Below are 25,962 nucleotides of genomic sequence, written 5' to 3'. Positions count from 1 at the left end.
AATTATCTCACTTCCCCTTACCTCCAATCGTCTATCCCCACACTTCAGACCACGCTGCCCCTTTATCCCATAAATCTCTTTAATCCTCATTTTTGGGGAGGTGGATTTGAGACTTGTTCTCCCATGTCCTCACTTGGCTGCCTCTTGAATACACACTTTCTCTGCTGCAAAACTGGTCATCTTAGTGATTGGCATACTGTTCAGCAGGCAAAATGAGCCTGGTTCCATAACACCCAATCTCCTATACTGGTTTACATTTTATATCTTTTCTTATAGTACTTTTCATCTTCTAACTTGTTGTAGTAGTAATTTTTGTACTTTTTTCTGTTTCCTCCTGCTGAGAATTTATAATCTATAAATACTATAACTGATAAGGCCAAACTTGATTATCAACATTTGAATCTTTCTTTCATAGCATCTATGAATTGTTTATATTAGTTGATTACAATTAATCCATAAATTTATAAAATTTAACTTAAAGGGGTCACATTTTATGACTACTATGCAATATAATTTAAAAGTAATATTGAAAAGATAAAAAATAATGTTAGTTTGAACATTAAAAACATTTAAAAATAACCTTAAATTATTTTTAATCAAATAGGAAATTAAAAAATTAACTTTAGATTATCTATATAATGTGCCACAATAAGAATAATTAATACAACTACACATAAATTAAAAGTAAAGCAACACTCAAATAATGGAAATATTAAATTCCTGTATTATTAAACAGGTAACAGAAAGTAAATAAAACAAACATTTATTACTAGGTGCTAGAGAAGAAAACGATGACTTCAACCTGAAGGGAAGCAGAATTTGCCACCCCAAAATATGCCTCTTTGGTGTAAGGATTATCTTGAGCTCATTATTTTTAAGAAACAATAGACACAGGAGAAGCTCTGAGAACCTAGTAGAAGTTACCATTTTATAAGTGACATTGATAAGGGAAATCTCCATTTGTAAGGCCATCTCCCCCTCAGTACCAGGAAGAGGAGGATGACCAAATGTCTAGCAACTCCTATCAGTGGAGAAGACATGGACTTGAATCTGCATAAAGACTATGCCCTGGTTTCCTGTGCTTTACCTGGTGACCTCCCATAACTGGCCCCCATTCCCCCATCATCTTCTTTTGTCTTCAGGTGGAGATGATATTTAAGGTGGTGGCTTGGGTCATTTTGGGGAGTTACTCAGTTTTCCTGGGTGTCTCCCATGTATACAGGAGGGCATACATGCTATTAAACTTCTGTTTGTTTTTCTCCAGTTAATCTGCCTTTTATCACAAGGGGGTCTCAGCAAAGAACCTGGAAGAGTAGAGGAAAAATTTTTATTTTTCCTCCCTCACAAACCTAATAAAGTAAGGGAAATAAAATGATGAAATTTAGATAACAATTAATAAATCAGAAAGCAAGGAAAATATAGAACTGCATTTATTCCAAAAAGAAAAAGAGCCATTCTTTCATGAGTCAAAGAAGCAAAGAAAGAAAGAAAGAAAGAAAGAAAGAAAGAAAGAAAGAAAGAAAGAAAGAAGGGAGGGAGGGAGGGAGGGAGGGAGGAAGGAAGGAAGGAAGGAAGGAAGGAAGGAAGGAAGGAAAGAGAAGGAGAGAAAGAAAGAAAGAAAGAAAGAAAGAAAGAAAGAAAGAAAGAAAGAAAGAAAGAAAGAAAGAAAGAAAGAAAGAAAGAAAGAAAGAAAGAAAGAAAGAAAGAAAGAAAAAGAAATGAAGGGATGGAGGAAGAGAGGGAGGAAGGAAAGGAAGAAGGAAAGGAAGAAAGAAAAACAATAGCTAGAATAATCTAGGAGAGAGAGAAAAAATATATATAGGAAGTTTCAGGTCTTATATTCAAGTCTTTAATCCATTTGGAGTAATTTTTGTGTATGGTGTAAGGTAAGGGTCTACTTTCATTTTTTTGCATGTGGCTATCCAGTTTCCCCAACACCATTTGTTGAAGAGACTTTCTTTTCTCCATTGTATGTTCTTGGCTCCTTTGTCAAAGTTTAGCTGTCCATAGATGTGTGGGTTTATTTCTGGGCTTTCGATTCTATTCCATTGATCTGTGTGTCTGTTTTTGTGCCAGTACCATGCTGTTTTGGTTACTATAGCTTTGTAGTATATTTTGAAATCAGGGAGTGTGATACCTCCAGCTTTGTTCTTTTTTCTCAGGATTCCTTTAGCTATTCGGGGTCTTTTGTTGTTCCATATAAATTTTAGGATTCTTTGTTCTATTTCTATGAAAAATGTTGTTGGAACATTGATAGGGATTGAATTGAATCTATAGATGGCTTTAGGAAGTATGGACATCTTAACTACGTTAATTCTTCCAATCCAAGAGCACGGAATATCTTTTCATTTCTTTGTGTCTTCTTCAATTTCTTTCAGAAATGTTTTATAGTTTTCGGTGTACAGATCTTTCACCTCTTTGGTTAAGTTTATTCCTGGGTATTTTATTCTTTTTGTTGCAATTGTAAATGGGATGGTATTCTTAATTTCTCTTTCTGCTACTTCGTTGTTAGTGTACAGAAATGCAACTGATTTTTGTATGTTGATTTTGTATCCTGCAACTTTACCATATTCGTTTATTACTTCTAAAAGTTTTCTGGTGGATTCTTTAGGGTTTTCTATATATAAAATCATGTCATCTGCAAATACTTGTTATTTCTATATGTGGTTGAATATAGAAAAAATTGAATCAAATTCAATTTTCCCATCATATTCTGTAAACCACTCATTATTATCAATTTCTAAAAATGCTGAACTTATATAAATATTCCAGGTCATTCATATAAATATAAATCTTTTGAAGTAATTCCTGCTAAGTATCAACTTTGATTTCTCAACAGTTTAAAGCAGTTGAACACAATGGATAGAAGGAATAATACAGATGTGCCTGATTTCATCCTTATGGGATTGACAGATTCTGAAGAGATCCAGCTGTTCCTCTTTATGTTATTTCTCCTGATACACCTGATTACTGTACTGAGGAATGTGGGATGATACTGATAATCCACCTGGATTTCCAGCTACACACACCCATGTATTTTTTCCTCTGTCAACCCATCATTTCTCAATCTCAGTTACTTAACAGTCACCACACCTAAAACCTTAGAGAACTTAGTGACTTCCACCAGGTATATTTCATCCATGAGCTGCTTCACCCAGATGTACTGTTTTGCCTCCTTGGGTGCCACTGAATATTTCCTCTCTCCTCAATGGCCTATGATCACTACATAGCTATCTGCAACCCTCTACACTACCCAGTTGTTATGTCTACAAGACTCTGCAGCTCCCTCATCTTTGGGTACTATTTGATTGGCTTTACAGACTACTTTGTCAATATACTTTGCATGAGCAGATTGAATTTCTGCAACTCCAATGTAATCAATGGCTTTTTCTATGACACATCACCAATTTTAGCCCAGTCCTGAACTGACACATATGACATGGAATTCATGACATTCATTGTCACTGGCTCCACCTTAATGATGTCTCTTATAATATCTGTGTTTTATTTGTCCATTGTGTCTAGTATCCTGAAAATTACTTCAACTTCAGGAAAGCAAAAATCCTTCTCCACTTGTGCCTCTCATTTCCTGGGAGTCACCATCTTCTATGGCACTATGATTTTTACTTATTTAAAACTGAGCAAATCCTACCCATTGGGAAAGGAACAAGTGGCTTCTGTTTTTTATACTATTGTGATCTCCATGATGAATCCATTCATTTATACAATTAGGAATAAAGAAGTGAAAAACACTCTCATTAGAGTCATGCAGAAGAGAGAGGTCTCCAGGCAATTAAAATAACAGTGATGCTAAACGTTTAAGCTCATTTTTTCTTCCTTCCCTACAGGGTATTTTCTGGTGTCTTTCCAAAAACAGTTGAATTCTTTAATTTGTTTGTATTTCTGCTGAACCATACTTTACTTAACCAGATATGATCTTGGACATTTCCAGGAATATGTCTTTAGAAATTCATATTGTATTTAGAAACCCTGAAATATATATTAAACCTATGGTCTAAATATACGTGTTTTGAAGAGCAATTGATGTACAAAAAGTTGTCATCTTTTAAACTATATCATACAAATTGCCATGCATACTCCAACATCAGAGAATTTTATTATGAAAAAGAGCTCCACTTTGGGCACAATGAGATCATTTATTTATTGTATAGAGGAGAGATACAGAAGAGTGATTACAAGTACTTTCTTTGGCATCAAACATTCCAGGATTTAGTTTCTAGATCTGCTACCCTTTTAGCTGTAGAACTCTTAATAAGTCGCTGAAACTGTAAGCCTCAGTTTACTCAAGTGCACAAGATAAATAATAACTCCAGGTCAATAGAGTTATTATAAAGGTTAAATCAGATGGTGGATGTAAAGCATCTAAGGCAGTACTAATGAATGCTGGCCATTTTCATTAGAAGACTTCCATTCCTGCAATATTTTTAATGCACAGTGGCTTTTTCTTAAAGAATATTCACTTGCGTTCTATTAATTCCTTTTGGTTAATTTAATTGACAAATACACAAACAGCTAAGGAAAAACAGCACCTCACATTTTGGATTTAGAATGGTGTATATTAACATTGGAGAAAATTTGGGTAGTATTGAAAAAATTAGGGAAAAAATACTGTAACAATTGTTAATTTTGTATGTGTTCTAGATAGTTATGAACTTATGTGCATATATTACACATATAAGAAAAATTCCTGTTGTTTTCTGTGTATATTTTTGCAGCTTTCTGTATACACTTACAAGTTTACCCTTTGATAATATCTGTCATTGAAACCTGTGAGATGGACATGTTCTTGGTACACGGAAAAAATCAAGACTCTCCTCTTGCAATGCTTTGAACCTGAAATGTTGTAAACTACTCAAGTTAAAAATCTCATGCAGTGATACCTCTTTGGTGGTTATTTGCTAAACATCTTAAAACCGTGCCTTTCTGTGATGTGTCAACAAGCATCAGTAAATTGTTTCTGTGTGGAAATTCTGCATATTTTAAAAAATCATTGCCTTTCTCCCAATTTCTATAGGTTTGTTATGGTCATTAAAAATAAATTCTTGAATTAGGTGCTTGACTCATTTGTTTTAAAATTTTTAACCGAGACAAGTGGTAAAGCTAAGAATTAACAATGAATTCCGATTTTGTGGCAACCTCTAAACTGTGGTCAGAGAGCTAAAATTTCCTTTATTTTTAAATTTTTTCTCTACTTAATCTAGAATTGCAGTTTTAATTTTCTCTACTATTTAAAGGTTATTTAAGAATGTATTTCTCTATTTTCCAAGTATTTGATTTTATTCTTTAAACTTTTATAACTAAATAGATTGTTTTCATTCAAGAACTAATGACCATAAAATTTTTATTTTTTTGAAATTCGTATTGTTTTCTTTGTAAATTATATTTTATTATTTTCCTAAATATTTTTAAAATGTTTAAAATGAATTGCAAGCCCTCTTTTAGGAGTTAAATGTTTTTAAAATTCTTGGGCTGGCCCCGTGGCTTAGCGGTTAAGCATGCACGCTCTGCTGCTGGTGGCCTGGGTTCAGATCCCGGGAGCGCACCGAAGCACATGGCCATGTCCCACATACAGCAACTAGAAGGATGTGCAGCTATGACATACAACTATCTACTGGGGCTTTGGGGGGAAAAATAAATAAATAAAATTATAAAAAAAAAAGAAAAGTTTTTAAAATTCTTACTAAAAACTGTCCACTAACATTCAATTTTTAAAATATGCACTATTTTCCTCTCTTTAATTTATTTTAAAAATTTCCTTATGTATCAATGCCATTTAAGCTATGATTTATTTTTGCTTTGATATCCATTATTGTCCAGACTCTATACTTACAGCTATTGCTATTTGTTTTTGATAAGTATTTGATAAACATTTATTGTTTAATAATATGCTTTTTTGGCTTGCCTCTTATCTTGTATAAGCATTACGTCATCATATATTTATGGGCTCTTTTCATTTTCCTGGTCTTTTTTATAAACTAAGTTTTCACCTTGTTTTCATTCATATCTATTTCTATAATTAGAAAATTTTTATCCTGTTGATTTGTGTTGGCAAAAATGGTCAACAGATTCTATGATTTTGGAGACAACACTCAAGTTGAGGAAATGCTGAAATGCTAATTAAATTAAATTCTAATTAAATAAAGACTACCCTATACTCTTTATAACATAGTTTAGAAAGCCTGTATATAATGTTATTACATACAAGTAACATAATCCATGGGGAATATGAAAGATTTAGACTATTTGCATTTGCCCTGTAATTTCCTTGCTATATTAGTGCATGTCATATTTTATGTAAGACATAGTCTGAAGTAATATAAGACATAATCTTCTTATTTATGGTGCCATACTAAAATGCTATTTAATATAAATACAATAAAGAAAATAAGACAACAACAGAGCATGCCAAAAATATGAACAGCTGTCTTTGCTTCCAAATAATTGCTAGATATAATGGTAATAACTTATTTTGCTGAGCACTTACCATATGCCAGACAATATTCAAAGGGCTTTAGATTTATAATTAACATAGTTTATCTATACAAGATAACTTTCAGGTAGGTACTAACAATATCTACATCTAATCTCATGTAATGGAAAGCCATCTTTCTGCTTGTTCAGGCAAAGACTTAAGAATGATTCTGGAATTTTCTCTTTATCTCATACACCTCATATCCAATCCACTAGCATAATATCTTGACTCTACATACAGAATATATTTGGAATCTAACTACTTCTCAACACTCTCTCTGCTACTACCCTGGCCCAAGAAACCATCATCTCAGTCTCAGAATTATTGCTGCAGCCTCCCAGCTTGTCTTTCTGTTTTGGCCTTATCTTTCTTGAATTTAATCTCAACGTAAGAGCCACAGTGACTCTGTTAAACAGTGAGTTGGATCATATCACTTTCTTCAAAAATTCTAAAAGCCTTCTCATCAGAGTAAAAACCAAACTGTTTACAAGAGCACACTGATCCAAAGGGACCATGTCCCCATTCCTCACCTGTATGGCTTCATTCCTTATTGTTCTTTTCATCACACTCACTTTGTTTTGACACATGACCTCCTAACTCTTCCTGTACAAGTTAATCCTGATACTGCCTGGAATGTTTGCATTTTCTCTTCTTCATCCTGAAACTTCCTTTTTGTACATAACTGCATGCTTTTTCCTTAGTCTTCTCTTAATAAGAACATCCGTACCACCTTATTTAAATTGTGCCTATTCCTATCCCTCTTTCATGCTTTATTTTCCATAACAATTATCTTCATCTAACATTTTATATATTTAGCCCATGCTTTTTATTCTTGTCTACCCCCCCCATGTATGCCCAATGAGTACAGGATTTTTGCTTACTTTGTTCAAAATTGTATCCCCAGCACCTAGAACATTGTCTCAATAAATGTGTCTGAAGGCTGAATTTCACGGATGATGAAACTGGGGTACAGAGAGATTATTTTTAATTATTTTTAAAAATGTAATTCATTGTTATATTAAAGAAAGCATTAAATAAAATATCCTGGGCTGTTGAAAGCTGCATGTTGCTTTCAACAGTGTGATTTTGGCAACACTAGCTAAATCTTTCAAACATACAAGTACAGTTCTATTTACAGAAAGAATTATTCTGTAAAAGAAAGAACAATTTATCAGAAGATGGAATGGTGTTGGTAAAAGAATGTGTATTGCTCAGGGTACAGGTTACCCTGGTGTAACAAAGGGATTCAGAAACAGAATGGTTCAACAAAGAAAAAAGTATCCTTGGTCATAATCTTGCAGAGTTTAGCTGACTAGGGTTTGTGGATGGCTCATTCTCACAAAGTAATCCTGGGACCTAGGTTTCTTCTATGTTGTTGACCTGTTATCTCCCAGATGTTGTCCTCTTCTGCGTCATTGAAGAGGGTTCATCTAACTCTCTGTGGACATTCCAGTCTCAGAGAAAGGTGAGATTTTCACACTGGAAAAACAATTCCCAAATTTTTGGGATGTCTTTTAAGGAATAAATCAATTTATTTAATAGATTCAGGACTATTCAGGTCACTCATTTCTTCTGATGTGAACATCTTTAAGCAGTTGTACATTTAATTTAATTATCAAAATTATTAGAAAGAAGTTGTTTATAATATTGTATTACCCTTTTAATGTTTGTGGGAACCATGTGATAGCCTTTCTTTCATTTCTGATATTGGTAATGTGTTTTCTCTCTTCTCAATAGTGACCGTAGGAATTATAATATGCATGTTTAGTATATCACAGTAGACCTAAAATAGCATACAGCATAACTTTTAATTTAAGAACCTTAGAGTAGTAAAGACCTAATTCTTCTGTCCCACTCTTTGTGCTTTTTTGTAATAAAGTTTACTTTTATGTATGGTTTAAACCCATAACGCATCAGCAAAGTTTTACTTAATCATTTATTTTTTTAAAGCAATTAAAATTAAAAATCCAGCATTAGTTATATTTATCTTCTTTTTTGCATTTTTCGTGTTATTCACTTCTTTGTATAGACCCGTGTTTCCTTCTGTTATAATACTTCTTTTGCCTGGAAAATTGTTGAAACATAATTCTGCTGACTAAAATTTACTTCAGTGTGTGTGTGTGCACACATAGGTGGGTGATTAAAGTGTGCCCTTAAAAACATAAAAAGAACAACAACAACAGCAACATCAACAACAAAAATTACATTAACAGCTGAGATTGAAGTCCTTTAGGTGTAAAGCTAAGAAAGATGCACATAGGATTGCTGGGAAGATGGTGGCATAACAGGACTCTGAACTCACCTCCTGCCACAGACACAACAAATTTACAACTACCCTTGGAACAATTACCCCAAGAGAGAACCATAAACCAGATAAAAAGAACCCCTACAACAAGAGACAGTGCTAACTGAAGTGGAAGAGGCAGAAATACCTCTCTGGAGAGGAAAAAGCCACATTCTAGCCATGGCTTCATGGCATCTCAAGGCTGGGAGCAATCTTAAGCCATATAGGAGGTCTGCCCCCACCTTCCAATGTCTGAAACAGTTGTGCCCTGCCACACCTGGGGCAAACCCCACCCAGCTTCACTACTGAGACAGCTGACAAAAGCCTTGCAGGCTGGAGGCCTACAGCAATTGTAAGCCCCTGAGCCTAGCAACAAGCCACAGTGGGGGCCTACTCACTCAACAGAAAAACTGCAGCAAGAATGTGCTTTTAGACCTTGCAGCCAACTGGGGCTGGGGTTCTCCCCACCCAATAAAGTGACTGAAGGGACCATAGCAGCTGCACACAACTGAGCATTACAACCAGCCAGCCAGGGGGACAGATTAGCCTACCTGTGCACCTGCAGTAAGAGCAACTCCACCACAACAGAAGGACATATGTAATCCACACAGGGGAGACTCCTGGAACATTTGGAACTGGTGACAATAGGGAGGCACATTGCTAGGCCTCATAAGGCATCCCTTACATAAGGCTACTTCTCCAAGATTGGAAGATGTAGCTGAACCACCTAAAACATAGATATAAGCACAGAGAAATAGGCAAAATGAGGAGACAAAGGAATACTTTCCAAATAAGGAAACAAGACAAATCTTCGGAAAAAGAACTAAATGAAACAAAGGTAAACAACCTAACTGATAAAGAGTACAAACTAATAATCATATGGATGCTCACCAATTCTGGGAGAATAGATGAATACCGTGAGAACTTAACAAAGAATTGGAAAATATAAAAACAAATCAGTCAGAACTGAAGAATACAATAATGGAAATGAAAAATTCACTAGAGAGAATCAATAGCAGAGTAAATGACACGGAAGAACAGATCAGAGAGCTGGGTGAAAGACTAGAGGTAATCACCCAAGCTGAAAAGATAAAAGAAAAAAGAATTAGATAGAGAAGTTGAGATGGTTGTGTAGGCGGACTCTGAACTAACCTCCTCCCATGGACACAGCCAATTTAAAACTACTCTTGGAAAAATTATTGAGAGAGAACTGAAAACTGGATAAGAAGAACTCCTGCAACAAATGACAATCCTAATTGAGGTGGAAGAGGCAGAAATTCCCTTCTGGAGAGAAAACACCACCTTCATAAGCTGCCAGCTTCACGGCCACCCAGGAGCAGCCCAAACGTACGCAGCCCTCCCTGGAGGAGCAGGGTCCTGAGTGGGAGAGCGTGCCTGCTATAGGCATTTTTTGGACACAGCACAATCGAGATGAGTGGCATAATATCTAACTTTGCTTTCTACTAAAACACTGGGGAGTACCCCAAGAAAAACTGGTTCACAAAGAAATTTAAACTAGCTCTTAAAGGGCCCACACACAATCTCACCCATTTCAGAAAGCAACCTAAAATCACCAGAAAGAAAGGTGCACAGCCCTTTGGTGAAAAGAGACACACCTGATAGGCTCTGAGTGCATCTCAGTGAGAGGTGAGACCTCTACAGGGACTGGGTCATTGGCGGAGGCCATTTTTGTGACCCAGTGTGGGCGAGCTGACACAGATGTTGGCAGACGCCATTGGAGTTCACCCTGTGGCCTGCTAGCCCAGGGTCTGCCCCACCCACTAGAGCACCGATTTAATCCAGCTCAGCCAGGGCAGGCAGCCCACCCTAGGGACTGGCCCCACCCAAAAACAAGCCCTCTGGCAACTTGTGAGCCAGCTAAGGGAGCTGTCAGGATTCTCCACATCCTGGCAACTGGGTCCACCTCTGTGGGGCAGGGTGTGTGCAAGGAGCGGGTGGAGAGTGTGGGGCAGTGGTGGAGTGTGTGGGGCTCCCACCTTGGAGACACTGGGTCCACTTCAGGAGGTCGGGGTGTGTTCATGGGGCAGGACTGTGTTGACTGTCTGTGTGGACCTGTGGGCGGTGGGGCTTGCAGCTGCAGAAGACTTGTGCCTCTCAAAGAGCCACATAGGGGGTTGGCCTGACCTTCCAAAGCCTGAAACAACTGGGTGCTCCTGTGCCTGAGGCCAGCCCCACACAGCTGCAATCCTCAGAGAGCTGACAAGAGACCCAAGGCTTATAGCAATTGTAAGCCCCTGAGCTTAACAACCTGCCACTCTGGGGGCCTACTCACTTAATAGAAATACGGCAAAAGGAATGAGCTATTAGACCTTGCAGCCAACTGTGCTGGGAAAGCCCACACCCAATAAAGAGACTGAAGGGCCCACAACAACTACACACAGCTGAGCATTACAACAACTGGTCAGGGGCATAGCTCAACCTCCCTGGGCACCTACAGGAAGAGCAACCCCACCACAACAGAAGGCCTCACATAGCCCACATAGCGGTCACTCCTGGAACATTGAGCAACCTACCCAACAGAGAGTTCAAACAAAGAGTGTTAAGGATGCTCACTGATCTTGGGAGAAGAATGGATGATCTCAGTGAGAACATCAACAAAGAAATGGAAGATACAAAAAGGAACCAATGAGAAATGAAGAATACAATACTGGAATGGAAAAATTCACTAGAGGGACTCAAAAGCAGAGTAGAGGATACAGAAGAACAGATATGCGAGCTGGATGAAAGGCTAGAAGAAATCACCCAAGCTGAACAGATAATAGAAAAACGAATGAAAAAGAGTGAGGACAGTCTAAGGGACCCCTGGGACAACATCAAGCTGACTAACATCTGTGTTATAGGTGTCCCAGAAGGACAAGAGTGAGAGAAAGAGGCAGAGAAACTATTTTAAGAAATAATAACTGAAAACTTCCCTAACCTAAGGAAGGAAACAGACATCCAGGTACAGGAAGCACAGAGAGCACCAAACAAGATAAATGCAAAGAGGCTTACACCAAGACACATCATAATTAAAATGTCCAGAATTAAAGGTAAAGAGAGAATCCTAAAAGCTGCAAGAGAAAGGCAACAAGTTACATAGAAAGGAAGGCCAATAAGGCTATCAGCTGACTTCTCAGCAGAAACCTTCAGGCTAGAAGAGAGTGGCATGATATATTTAAAGTACTAAAAGGACAAAACCAACAGCCAAGAATACTCTACCCAGCAAGGTTATCATTCAAAATGGAAGGAGAGATAAAAAGTTTCCCAACAAGCAAAAATTAAAGGAGTTTGTCACCAAGAAACCAGTACTTCAAGAAATGCTAAAGGGACTTATTTAAGGGGAACAGGGAAGACCGCAAATAGGAAAAATTATCTATTTCCATGATAAGAGGGTAATGGATGCAAATGCACAAAAAAGAGGTTAGATATGACATCCAAAACATAAAATGTGGGCGGAGGGGAGTTAAAGAATAGAGCTTTCAGACAGAGGTCAAACTAAAGAGATCATCAACTTAATATAGATTCCTATATATGTAGGTTACTGTATATGGACCCCCTGGTAATCACAAACCAGAAACTTATAATAAATACACAAAAAACTAAGAGAAAGGAGCCCAAACATAACACTAAAGAAAGTCATCAAACCACAAGGGAAGAAAGCAATAGAAGAAGAAAGGAACAGAGAAGGACTACTAAAACACCGAGAAAAAAAATTTAAAAATAGCAGTAAGTACATAGTTATCAAAAACTACTTTAAACGTCAATGGACTAAATGCTCCAATTAAAAGGCATAGGGTGGCTGATTGGATAAAAAAACAACATCCATATATATGCTGCATACAAGACACACACTTCAGACCTAAAGACACTCACAAACTGAAAGTGAAGGGATGGAAAAAATACTCCATGCAACTGGCAATGAAAAGAATGCTGGGGTAGCAATACTCATATCAGACAAAATAGACTTTAAAACAATAACTGTAAAAAGAGGCAAAGAAGGGCATTACATAATGATCAAAGGAACAATTCAACAAGAGGATATAACATTTGTAAATATCTATGCACCCAACGTAGGATTACCTAAATAGATAAAGCAATTATTAACATACATAAAAAGAGAAATAGACAGAAACACAATAACAGTAGGGGACTTTAACACTCCACTTACACCAATAGATAGATCATCCAAACAGAAGATCAGTGAGGAAATATTGGCCTTAAATGACACACTAGAACAGATGGACCTAGTTGATATATGCAGAACATTCCAACCAGAAACCTAAGAATACACATTCTTTTCAAATGCATATGGAAAATTCTCCAGGATTGATCACATATTAGTCCACAAAACAAGTCTCCATAAAACTAAGAAGACTGAAATAATACCAAGCATCTTTTCTGACCACAATGGTAAGAAACTAGAAATCAACTATGGGAAGAAAATCAGAAAAGCCATAAATATGTGGAGATTAAACAAAATGCTACTGAACAACGATTAGGTCAACAAAGAAATCAAAGGAGAAATAAAAAAAATACCTGAAGACAAATGAAAACAAAAATATGACATGCCAGAACTTACAAGATATAGCAAAAGCGGTTCTAAGAGAGAAGTTTATAGCAATATATGCCTATCTCAACAAACAAGAAAAATCTCAAATAAACAATCTAACAATGCACCTAAAGGAACTGGAAAAAGAACAAACAAAGCCCAAAATCAGTAGAAGAAGAGAAATAATAAAAATCAGATCAGAAATAAATGAAATAGAGAAAAAAAACAGAAAAAATTAATAAAACCAAGAGCTGGTTCTTTGAAAATATCAACAAAATTGAAAAACCTTTAGATAGACTCACCAAGAAAAAAAGAGAGAAGGCTCAAATAAGCAAAATCAGAAATGAAAGAGGAGAAATTACAATGGACACCTGAGAGACACAAGATTATAAGAGAATACTATGAAAAGCTATATGCCAACAAATTGGACCATCTGGAAGAAATGGATAAATTCTTAGAATCATACAACCTTCCAAAACTGGATCAAGAAGAAATAGAGAATTTGAATAGACCAATCACCAGTAAGGAGATCGAAACAGTAATCAAAAACCTCCCCAAAAATAAAAGTCCAGGACCAGATGGCTTCCCTGGTGAATTCTACCAAACATTCAAAGAAGACTTAAAACCTATCCTTCTCAAACTCTTCCAAAAATTGAGGAGGATGGGAACCTCCCTAACTCATTCTAAAAGCCGACATTACCCTGATACCAAAACCAGACAAGGACAACACAAAAAAAGAAAATTACAGGCCAATATCACTGATGAACATCGATGCAAAAATCCTCAACAAAATACTAGCAAATCGCATACAACAATATGTTAAAATGATTATACACCATGATCAAGTGGGATTTATTCCAGGTATGCAGGGATGGTACAACATTCGCAAATCAATCAACGTGATACACCACATTAATAAAATGAAGAATAAAAATCACATGATCATCTCAATAGATCAGAGAAAGCATTTGACAAGATCCAGCATCCATTTATGATAAAAACTCTGAATAAAATGAGTATAGAAGGAAAGTACCTCAACATAATAAAGACAATGTATGACAAACCCACAGCTAATATCATCCTCAATGGTGGAAAAATTAAAGCTATCCCTGTAAGAACAGGAACCAGATAAGGATGCTCACTCTCACCACTCCTATTTAACGTAGCATTGGAAGCCCTAGCTGAGGATTCAGGTAAGAAAAAGAAATAAAAGGGATCCAGATTGGAAAGGAAGAAGTGAAACTGTCACTATTTGCAGATGACATGATTTTATATATAGAAAACCCTAAAGATTCCACCAAGAAACCTTTAGAAGTAATAAACGAATATGGTAAAGTTGCAGGATACAAAATCAACATACAAAAATCAGTTGCATTTCTATATACTGGCAACGAAGTAGCAAAAGAGAAATTAAGAATACAATCCCATTTACAATTGCAGCAAAAAGAATAAAATACCTAGAAGTAAACTTAACCAAAGAGGTGAAAGATCTGTACACTGAAAACCATAACACGTTGCTGAAAGAAATTGAAGAAGACACAAAGAAATGGAAAGATATTTCCTGCTCTCAGATTGGAAGAATTAACATAGTTAAGATGTCGATACTTCCTAAAGCAATCTATAGATTCATCGCAATCCCTATCAAACTTCCAACTACATTTTTCATAGAAATAGAACAAAGAATCCTAAAATTTATATGGAACAACAAAAGACCCCGAATAGCTAAAGGAATCCTGAGAAAAAAGAACAAAGCTGGAGGTATCACACTCCCTGATTTCAAAATATACTACAAAGCTATAGTAACCAAAACAGCCTGGTACTGGCACAAAAACAGACACACAGATCAATGGAATAGAATCGAAAGCCCAGAAAGAAACCCACACATCTGTGGACAGCTAATCTTCAACAAAGGAGCCAAGAGCATACAATGGAGAAAGAAAATTCTTTTCAACAAATGGTGTTGGGAAAACTGGACAACCATATGCAAAAAAATGAAAGTAGACCATTACCTTACACCACACACAAAAATTAACTCCAAATGGATTAAAGACTTGAATGTAAGACCTGAAACCATGAAAATTCTAGAAGAAAACACAAGCAGTATGCTCTTCGACATTGGTCTTAGCAATATATTTTTCAAGCACCATGTCTGACCGGGCAAAAGAAACAATAGAAACAATAAACAAATGGGACTACATCAGACTAAAAAGCTTCTGCATAGCAAAGGAAACATCAACAAAACAAAAAGACAACCTAACAATTGGGAGAAGATATTTGCAAACCATACATCTGATAAGGGATTAATCTCCAAAATACATAAAGAACTCTTGCATCTCAACAAGAAAAAAAACTAACAGCCCAATTAAAAAATAGGCAAAAGACTTGAACAGACATTTCTCCAAAGAAGATATACAGATGGCCAACAGGCACATGAAAAGATGTTCAACATCATTAACTCTCAGGGAAATGCAAATCAAAACTACAATGAGATATCACCTCACGCCCGTCAGAATGGCTATAATTAACAAGACAGGAAACAACATGTGTTGGAGAGGATGTGGAGAGAAGGGAACTCGCTTACACTGCTGGTGCGAGTGCAAACTGGTGCAGCCACTATGGAAAACAGTATGGAGATTCTTCAAAAAATTAAAGCTAGAACTACCATATGATCCAGCTTTCTACTGCTGGGTATCTATCCAAAGAACGTGAAAACACCAATGCATAAAGATGCATGCACTCCACTGTTCATTGCAGCAGTATTCACAATAGCCAAGACTTGGAAACAACTGAAGTGCCCAATAAGGGATGAATGGATAAAGGAGATGTGGTAGATATACACAGGGAAATACTACTCAGCCATAGGAAACGATGAAATCCAGCCATTTGTGATAACATGGATGGACACTGAGGGTATTATGCAAAGTGAAATAGGTCAGAGAGAGAAGGTCAAATACCATATGATCTCACTCATTAGGTAGTAGATAATAACAACAACAAACAAACACATAGAAACAGAGATTGGATTGGTGGTTACCAGAGGGGAAGGGGGGAGGGAGGAGGGCAAAAGGGATAATTAGGCACATGTGTGTGGTGAAGGATTGTAATTAGTATTTGGGTGGTGAACATGATAACATGATATAATCCATGCAGAAATAGAAGTATAATGATGTACACCTGAAATTTATACAATGTTATAAACGAATGTTACCACAATAAACAAAAATAATAATAATAATAAAAAAAAGATGAAATATTGCTATTTGCAACAACATGGGTGGACCTTGAGGGTATTATGCCAAGTGAAATAAGTCAGGCTTAGAAAGTCAAATACCATATCATCTCACTCATAAATAGTAGATAACAACAACAACAAACAAACATATAGATACAGAGATTAGATTGGTGGTTACCAGAGGGGAAGTGGGGAAGGAGGAGGGTGAAAGGAGTGACTGGGCAAATGTGTATAGTGACGGATGTTAATCAGTCTTTGGGTGGTGAAAATGATGCTGTCTACACAGAAATCAAAATATACTGATGTATGCCTGAAATTTATATAATGTTACAAACCAATGTTACCTCAATAAAAAATTAAATGAAAAAAAGAATTGCTATACCAGAGAAAAGAAGAGAGGAAGGAGGCAGAGAATTTATCTAAAGGGATAATAGCTGAGAACTTGCTAAACCTGGGTAAGGAATTGCACATACTATTCCATGAAGCTAATAGAAGACCCTATCATCTCAATGCAAAAATACCTTCTACAACACACGTTATAATAAAACTGTAAAAATCAATGATAAAAGACAATCTTAAAGGCAGTCAGAGAAAGAAGAAGAAAGCAACCTAGAATGCAATCCCTATTAAGGTTATCAGCAGATTTCTCAGCCAAAACTCTACAGGCCAGGAGAAAGTGAAATCATATATTCAAAGGGTTCAATGATAAAAATTGGCAGCCAACAATACTATGTCCAGCAAAGTTATCCTTCAAATATGAAGGAAAAATAACCCCCCCCAACAAACAAAAGCTGAGGGAGTTCACCACCACTAGACATTCCTTGTGAGAAATGCTGAAAGGATTTCTCCAAACTGAAATATAAAGATGCACATCCATGACATGAAAACATACGAATTTACATGACACTCTGTTAAAGGTTTAAAATAGGATTAGAAAACTGTAACTCGGGGGCCGGCCCGGTGGCGCAAGCAGTTAAGTGCGCGCACTCCGCTGCGGCGGCCCGGGGTTTGCTGGTTCGGATCCCGGGCGCTCACCGACGCACTGCTTGGCAAGCCATGCTGTGGCGGCGTCCCATATAAAGTGGAGGAAGATGGGCACAGATGTTAGCCCAGGGCCGTCTTCCTCAGCAAAAGAAGAGGAGGATTGGCGGATGTTAGCACAGGGCTGATCTCCTCACAAAAAAAAAAAAAAAAAAAAAAAAAAACTGTAACTCTATATTAGAATGGTGTGTTAACCACTTAACTGTGGTTAATAGTATAAAAGCTAAAGAAAAAAGTATTAAAAATAACTCTAGATTCAATAATTTGTTACCTATTCACAGCATAAAAAGAAGTAAATTGTGACATTAAAAATACAAAAGGGAAGAGTAAAATGGTGAAGGCTTTATAGTTAAATAAAGATAAGTTACTATCAGCATAAAATGGACTGTTTAATTTATAAGATATTCTATATAAACCTCAGGGTCACCTTAAAACAAAAATCTAGAAGGGATTCATGAAACATATAAAAGGGGAGACAGGGGCTGGCCTGGTGAGATAGTGGTCAAGTTCATGTGCTCCACTTTGGCTGCCTGGGGTTCATGGATTCAGATCCCAGGCATGGACCTACACATTGCTCATCAAGCCATGCTGTGCCAGCTTCTCACATACAAAATGGAGGAATATCAGCACAGATCTTAGCTCAGGGCCTAGCTTCCTCAACAAAAGGAAAGGGAGGGGAGGACAGAGCATACAACCATGGAAAAACACCAATTTATAAAGTTGGGCAGAAACAGAAGGAAAAAGAACAATGGAGATACAAAACAACCACAAGGCAAACAATAAAATTATAGTAGTGAGTCCTTACATATAAATAATCACTCTAAATATAAATGGATTGAATTCACCAACCAAATGTCAGAGTGGCTGAATGGAGAAGAAAAAAACAAGACCCAACTATATGCTGCTCACAGGGCACTCATTTCAGCTCTAAAAACACAAATAAACTCAGAGGGAAGAGCTGTAAGAAGATATTTCAGGCAATGGAAACCAAAAAATGTTGCAGTAGCCATACTTATATCCGACAAAATAGACTTTAAGCCAAAAACAGTGACAAGAGATGATGAAGGTCATTAAATAATGATAAAGAGTCAATATATCAAGAAGAGATAACAATCATAAATATATATGCATCCAAAATTGGAGCACCTAAATATGTTAAGCAAATGCTAACATTTAAAGGGAGAAATAGACAAGAATACAGTAATAGTAGGGGACTTCAATACCCTACTGTCAGTAATGGTGAGATCATTCAGACAGAAAATCAACAAAGAAACATTGTACTTGAATCAGTCATTAGACCAAATGGACTTAGACATATATGAAATATTCTATTCAACAGCAGAAGAATATACATTCTTCTCAAGTTCACATGGAACATTCTCCAGGATTGATCATATGATTGGGCACAAAACAATTCTTTGCAAATTTAAGAAGATTGAAATCATGCCAATTATCATTTCTGACCACAGTAGTATGAAACTAGAAATGAACAACAGGAGAAAACCTGGAAAATCTAAAACTGTGTGGAAACTAAACAGTACACTTATGAACTACCAATGGGTCAAAGAAGAAATCAAAAAGGAAATAAAAAATTATCATGAAACACATGAAAATGGAAACACAATATATCAAATCCTGTGGGATGCTACAAAAGCAGTTCTGAGAAGAAATTTTATAGTGATAAGTGCATATATTATGATATTACAAATACCTCAATTAAACAACCTAACTTTACACCTCAAGGAACTAGAAAAAGAAGATAAAGTTAAGTCCAAAATTAGCAGAAGGAAGGAAATAATAAAGATCACAGAAGAAATAAATAATGTAGAGACCAGAAATAGAAAAGATTATTGAAACTAAGAGCTGGTTCTTCAAAAAGATAAACAACATTGGCAAAACTTTAGCTAGACTAACTAAGAAAAAAGAAAGACTCAAAATTAGAAATGAAAGAGAACACATTACAACTGATACTACAGAACTGCATAGGATCATAAACGACTACTATGAACAATTATATGCCAACAAATTACATAACCATTTCTTCTAAGCAATGGGTTAGGAAGAAAACAAAATCTGAACAGACCAATAACAGGTAAAGAGATTGAATCAGTAATCAAAAAACTCCAAAACAGAAAACTCTAAGACCAGAAGTCTTCACTAGTGAAGTCACTCAAACATTTAAAGAATTAACACGAATCCTTCTCAAATTCTTCCAAAATATCAAGGAGAGGGACCACTTCCAAACTCATTCTACAAGCCAGCATGACCTTGATACCACAACCAGATAAGGGTACCACAAGAAAAGAAAACTATAGGCCAACATCCCTGATGAATATAGATGCAAAAATTCTCAACAAAATATTAGCAAACTGAATTTGAGAACACAATGAAAGGATTATACACCATGACCAAGTGGGATTTATCCCTGTGATGCAAAGATGGTTCAACATGCAAATCAATTAATGTAATACATAACATCAATAAAAGAGAAGATAAAAATCATATGATCATCTCAACAGATGCAGAAAAAGTAGTTGACAAAATACAATGTCCTTTCCTGATATAAACCCTCAACAGATTGTGTATAGAGGGAACATACCTCAACATAATAAAGGCCATATATGACAAACACACAGCTAACATTATACTCAATGGAGAAAAAATTGAAAGCTTTTCCACCAAGATCAGGAACAAGACAAGGATGCCCACTCTCATAATTCTTATTCGATATAGTACTGGTAGTCCTAGCTAGAGTAATCAGGCATGATAAAGAAATAAAAGGCATCGAAATGAGAAGGAAAGAAAGAGGTAAAATACTCACCATTTGCAGATGATCTGACCTCATTTATAGAAAACACTCAAGACTCAACTATAAAACTGTTGGAAATAGCCAATAAATTCAGTAAAGTTGCAGGAAATAAAATCAACATACAGAAATCAGTTGCATTTCTAAAGACTAATAACAAAATATATGAAAATCAAATAAGAAAACTATCCCATGTACAGTAGCATACAAAAACAATAAAATACTTAGGAATACATTTAACCAAGGAAGAGAAAGGTCTGTACAATGAAAACTACCAAACTTTGAAGAAAGAAATTGAAGAAGACATAAAGAGATGGAAAGTTATCCATGTTCACGAATCAGAAGAATTAATATTGTTAAAATATTCATACTACCCAAAGCCACCTTTAGAGTCAATACAATCCTTATCAAATTTCCAATGGTATTTTTCACAGACATAGAAAAAATAATTCTAAAATTAGTTTGAAACCACAGGAGACCTGGAATAGCCAAACTAATCCTGAGAAAGAACAAAGCTGGAGGTGTCACACTTCCTGATTTCAAACTATAGTATAAAGATACAGTAATTAAAACAGTGTGGTACTGGGCCGGCCCGGTGGCTTAGTGGTTAAGTGAGTGCGCTCCACTCCTGGCGGCCCGGGTTTTGATCTCGGGCACGTGCCGATGCACTGCTTCTCCAGCCATGCTGAGGCCATGTCCCACATACAGCAACTAGAAGGATGTGCAACTATGACATACAGCTATCTACTGGGGCTTCGGGGAAGAAAAAAAGGAGGAGGATTGGCAATAGATGTTAGCTCAGAACCAGCCTTCTTCAGCAAAAAGAGGAGGATTAGCATGGATGTTAGCTCAGGGCTGATCTCCCTCCCAAAAAAAAAAAAAAACAAAAAAAAGTGTGGTACTAGTGTAAAAATAGACGCATAGACTAATGGAACAGAATAGAAAGCTCGGTGATTAACCCCTGCATATATGGTCAACTAATATTTGACATGGGAGCCAAGAATACTCAAAAGAAAAAGGAGAGTCTCTTCGACAAATGGTATTGGGAAAACTGGAGAAACACATGCATAAACATGAAATCAGACCCCTATGTTACACCACTCACAAAAATTAACTGGAAATGGATTAAAAATGTAAACAGAAGTCTTGATACTATAAAACTACTGAAACAGAACATATAAAAGAAGATCCTTGACATTGATATTGGCAATAATTTTTCTGGAAATGACACCAAAAGTACAAGCAACATTAACTCAAAATGGATTAAAGACCTGAAGGTGAGACCTGAAACTATAAAACTCATAGAAGAAAATATAGGCAATACACTATTTGACATTGGTTATAAAGGAATCTTTTTGGATGACATGCCTACCCAGACTAGGGAAACTAAAGAAAAAATAAGCAAGTGGGACTTTATCAGATTAAAGAGCTTCTATAAGACAAACGAAACCAGAATCAAGATGAACAGACAACCCACAAGCTGGGAGAGAATATTTGCAAAACATACATCTGACAAGGGGTTGATCTCCATAATATATAAAGAATTCACACAACTGAACAACAAAAAAACAAACAACCCGATCAAAAAATGGCCAGAGGAAATGAACAGACACTTCTCCAAAGAAGATATACAGATGGCCAATAGGCACCTCAAAAGATGTTCAACATCACTAATCATCAGGGAAATGCAAATCAAAACAACACTAAGATACCACCTCACGCCCGTTAGAGTGGCTATAATCACCAAGACAAAAAACAACAAGTGTTGGAGAGGATGTGGAGAAACAGGAACCCTCATACACAGCTGGTGGGAATGCAAACCAGTGCAGCCTCTATGGAAAATGGTATGGAGATTCCTCAAAGACTTAAAAATAGAGATGCCCTATGACCCAGCCATCCCATTACTGGGAATCTACTCAATGAACCTGAAATCAACAATCCAAAGAGGCTTATGCACCCCTATGTTCATTGCAGCATTATTCACCATAGCCAAGAAGTGGAAGCAACCTAAGTGTCTCTCGACTGACGACTGGATAAAGAAAATGTGGTATATATATACAATGGAATACTACTCAGCCATAAAAAAAGACAAAATCGTCCCATTTGCAACAACATAGATGGGCCTGGAACGTATTATGTTAAGTGAAATAAGCCAGAAAGAGAAAGACAAACACAGTATGATCTCACTCATATGTGGAATATAAACCAACACATGGACAGAGAAACTGTACTGTAGTTACCAGGGGCAATGGGGGTGGGGGGTGGGGGTGGGCACAAGGGGTGAAGGGAGTCATATATATGGTGATGGACAAACAAAAATGCACAACCCAAAATTTCACAATGTTAAAAACCATTAAAACATCAATAAAAAAAAGAGAAAAAAAAGTACAAGCAACAAAAGCAAAAATCAATAAGAGGGTGACAACAAACTTAAGAGCTTCTGCACAGCAAAAGAAACAATCAATAAAATGAAAAGGTAAAATATGGAATGGGAGAGAATATTTGCAAACCATACATCAGATAGGGAGTTAATATCTAAAATATATATATAATTTATACAGCTCAATAACAAAAACAATCTGATTAAAAATTGGCAGAGGAACTGAATAGACATTTTTCCAAAGAAAACATACAAATGGCCAACAGGCACATGGAAAGATGCTCAACATCACTAATCATCAAGAAATGCAAATCAAAACCACAATGAGATATCACCTAACACCTGTTAGAATGGCTATTATCAAGAAGATAAGAGATATCAAGTGTTGGCAAGGATGTGGAGAAAAGGGAACACCTGTGCTCTGTTGGTGGGAAAGTAAATTTATTTAGCCACTATGGAAAACAGTATGGAAGTTCCTTAAAAAACTAAATATGGAACTACTATATATGATCCAGCAATCCCACTTCTGGGTATATATGCCAAGGAAATGAAAACACTATCTGGAAGAGATATCTGCACCGCCTTGTTTACTGTAACATTGTTCACAATAGCCAAGGCACGGAAACAACCTAAGTGTCTGTCAATGGACAAATGGATAATGAAGAAGTGGCGTATATATACAATGAAATATTATTCAGCCATGAGAAAGAAGGAAATCCTGCCATTTGCAACAACATGGATGGATCTCGAGGGCATTATGCTAAGTGAGATAAGTCAGACAGAGAAAGACAAACACTGTATAGTATCACTTATATGTGGAATCTATAAAAGTTGAACCATAGAAGCAGAGAGTAGAATGGTGGTTACCAGAGGCTGGAGTGAGGGGGAACTGGGGAGATGTTGTTTAAGGATTCAAACTTGCAACCAATAGATAAATAAGTTCTGGAGATATAATGCTCATCACAGTGATTATATAATCAACTATATAGTATATATATAGTTGTATTATACTTCTATATATATTATATACTTCAAAGTTGCCTAAGGACTTGATCTTAAATGTTCTCACTATAATAAAGAATTGACAATTATATAATATGATAGAAGTGTTATTTAACTCTATGGTGGTAATCATATTTCAATATGTAAACATATCAAATCAACAGGTTGTACACCTTAAACTTACAACACTATGTGTTAATTATATCTCAAAGAAAAAATAATTTTTTAAACAGAAATGATAGTTGTCTTCCCCTAGAGTGATTTATTTAAGAGAACAAGAAGAGAGTGGTAATGTCTTTTATGACTTAGCTGCAAGTCACACACCATTATTTCTACTGATATATGTATGAGGTGATAACATGGGGGTGGAAATATCAGGATGTGAAGATCTTTGGGGACCATCTTAGATGCTGGTCCCCACAGTTCCACACTGCAAAGAATTCTGCATTATTACTTTAGGACAATCTGCTGTATATTCATATGGTGAATGTGCTTATAAGTATTTAAGGCTATAATTGAACTGTGCTTTACATGTAAACACAGTGTAGTTTTGGAACCATCTAATAAACACTAAATTTTCTAGGAATGCAACCTCTATGTAAATATGAAAAAAGATTATAACTTTTTTTTGGAGGAAGATTGGCCCTGAGATAACATCTGTTGCCAATCTTCCCCATTTTTTCCTTTTTGCTCCCCAAAGCCCCAGTAGATAGTTGTATGTCATAGTTGTACATCCTTCTAGTTGCTCTATTGGGACGCCACCTCAACATGGTTTGCTGAGCAGTGCATAGGTCCACATCCAGGAACCAAACTGGCAAACTCTGCGGCACTGAAGCAGAGTGCATGAACTTAACTGCTACACCACTGGGCCGGCCCCTAGAACTATTTTGTTTATGACTGTACTAAAAGTTTTTCATCACTTCACATCACCAACAGTAATGTCACTTATAACACCTGGTTCAATTCTCTTTCATGGTCTTCCTGTTCATGGTAATCTTCCATAGATGTGCAACTATTTAACCACTTCATTGTATCAACTAATGCTGAATATTTACACACCAAAATACAAATTAATTATAAATAACTTTCTTTTCTCCTTATATTGCAATTAGATTATTATGTTGTTTTAAGTTATGTGTATGGGAGGTTATATAATTTATGAATTTCATTTTAGGATAGTAAAAGGAGTATTACAGCATATTTTAAGAAAAGGTTATGAGAGTCAAATAACATTGTGGATCATTGCATTGTCCAGTGTCCTCTTTTACATTTATAAACTGAAGATAGGATAGGCTGAAAATGGCCAGACATCTCATTGCATCAAGTTCCAGTTACTGATTTACTAATTATTTTCTATGTTGCGAACATCAGCCTTGGAGCAGCTACTGGCCACAGTGGTCTCAGGAAACTCATTCTTTAAATGTCTAGGCTTTCTTTCTCCCCAACTCTCCAAGTAAGACACAGTTTAAAATCTATCATTTGAATTATGTTTTACTGCAAATGAAAAGTTATTCTCTCAATCAAATTTCAACAGTTGATTGTATATTTACAACCTTACCCCACAGGACTTTTACAAGTTGCAGAGAATTTTGTATGAACAAGACTTTTATGTTAATTATTATAATTTGTTTATGCAGAAAAATATTTTACTACAAATAACATAAATCACACATGCAGATTTTAATTTCTTTACATGAACATGGAAACAAAATTTTTATATTTTAACCAAAGGAAATTTAAACATTGGAGATGCATTTTCTGAGGAAGAAAGTAAGGATGAAATGATGTTTTCATTGCGGAAATATTACTTCAAAATAGATAATGTAATACTATGATAACATAAAAAGCAAAACTTGGACTGATGGGCTCTCAGAGGATAAAACTCTTTAAACAGATGAAATTTAAACACTGATGGATATATGTTATTTTAAGTTAAAATGCTATCAATTAAAACCCAATTCATGTTTCCCAGGTAGATTATTTAATTGAATTTCTAGCTATGGAATTGTATTCTGAAAATATGGATTTGGCCGCAAGAAATGCAGACCCAAAATATCAGTGGTTTAAATGAGATAGAAGTACATTTCTCAAGTAAAAGGCCAGAGGTAGGCAGCCAAAGATTGGAACACAAGTTCCGCATCCATGGAATGATCAGGGAGCCAGGATCCTGCAATC

At 36.1% G+C, this 25,962-nt stretch overlaps 1 pseudogene; it reads left to right on the top strand.

The window, feature by feature from the left end:
* Nucleotides 1-2,858: 2,858 nt before the first annotated feature.
* Nucleotides 2,859-3,802, top strand: LOC101405798 (olfactory receptor 8H1-like; annotated as a pseudogene).
* The last annotated feature ends 22,160 nt before the right edge of the window (nucleotides 3,803-25,962 follow it).

Source organism: Ceratotherium simum, chromosome 1 (assembly GCF_057802395.1).
Source record: "Ceratotherium simum simum isolate JZ-2026a chromosome 1, ASM5780239v1, whole genome shotgun sequence".
NCBI lineage: Eukaryota > Metazoa > Chordata > Mammalia > Perissodactyla > Rhinocerotidae > Ceratotherium > Ceratotherium simum.
This window is presented reverse-complemented; position numbering and strand designations above follow the sequence as displayed.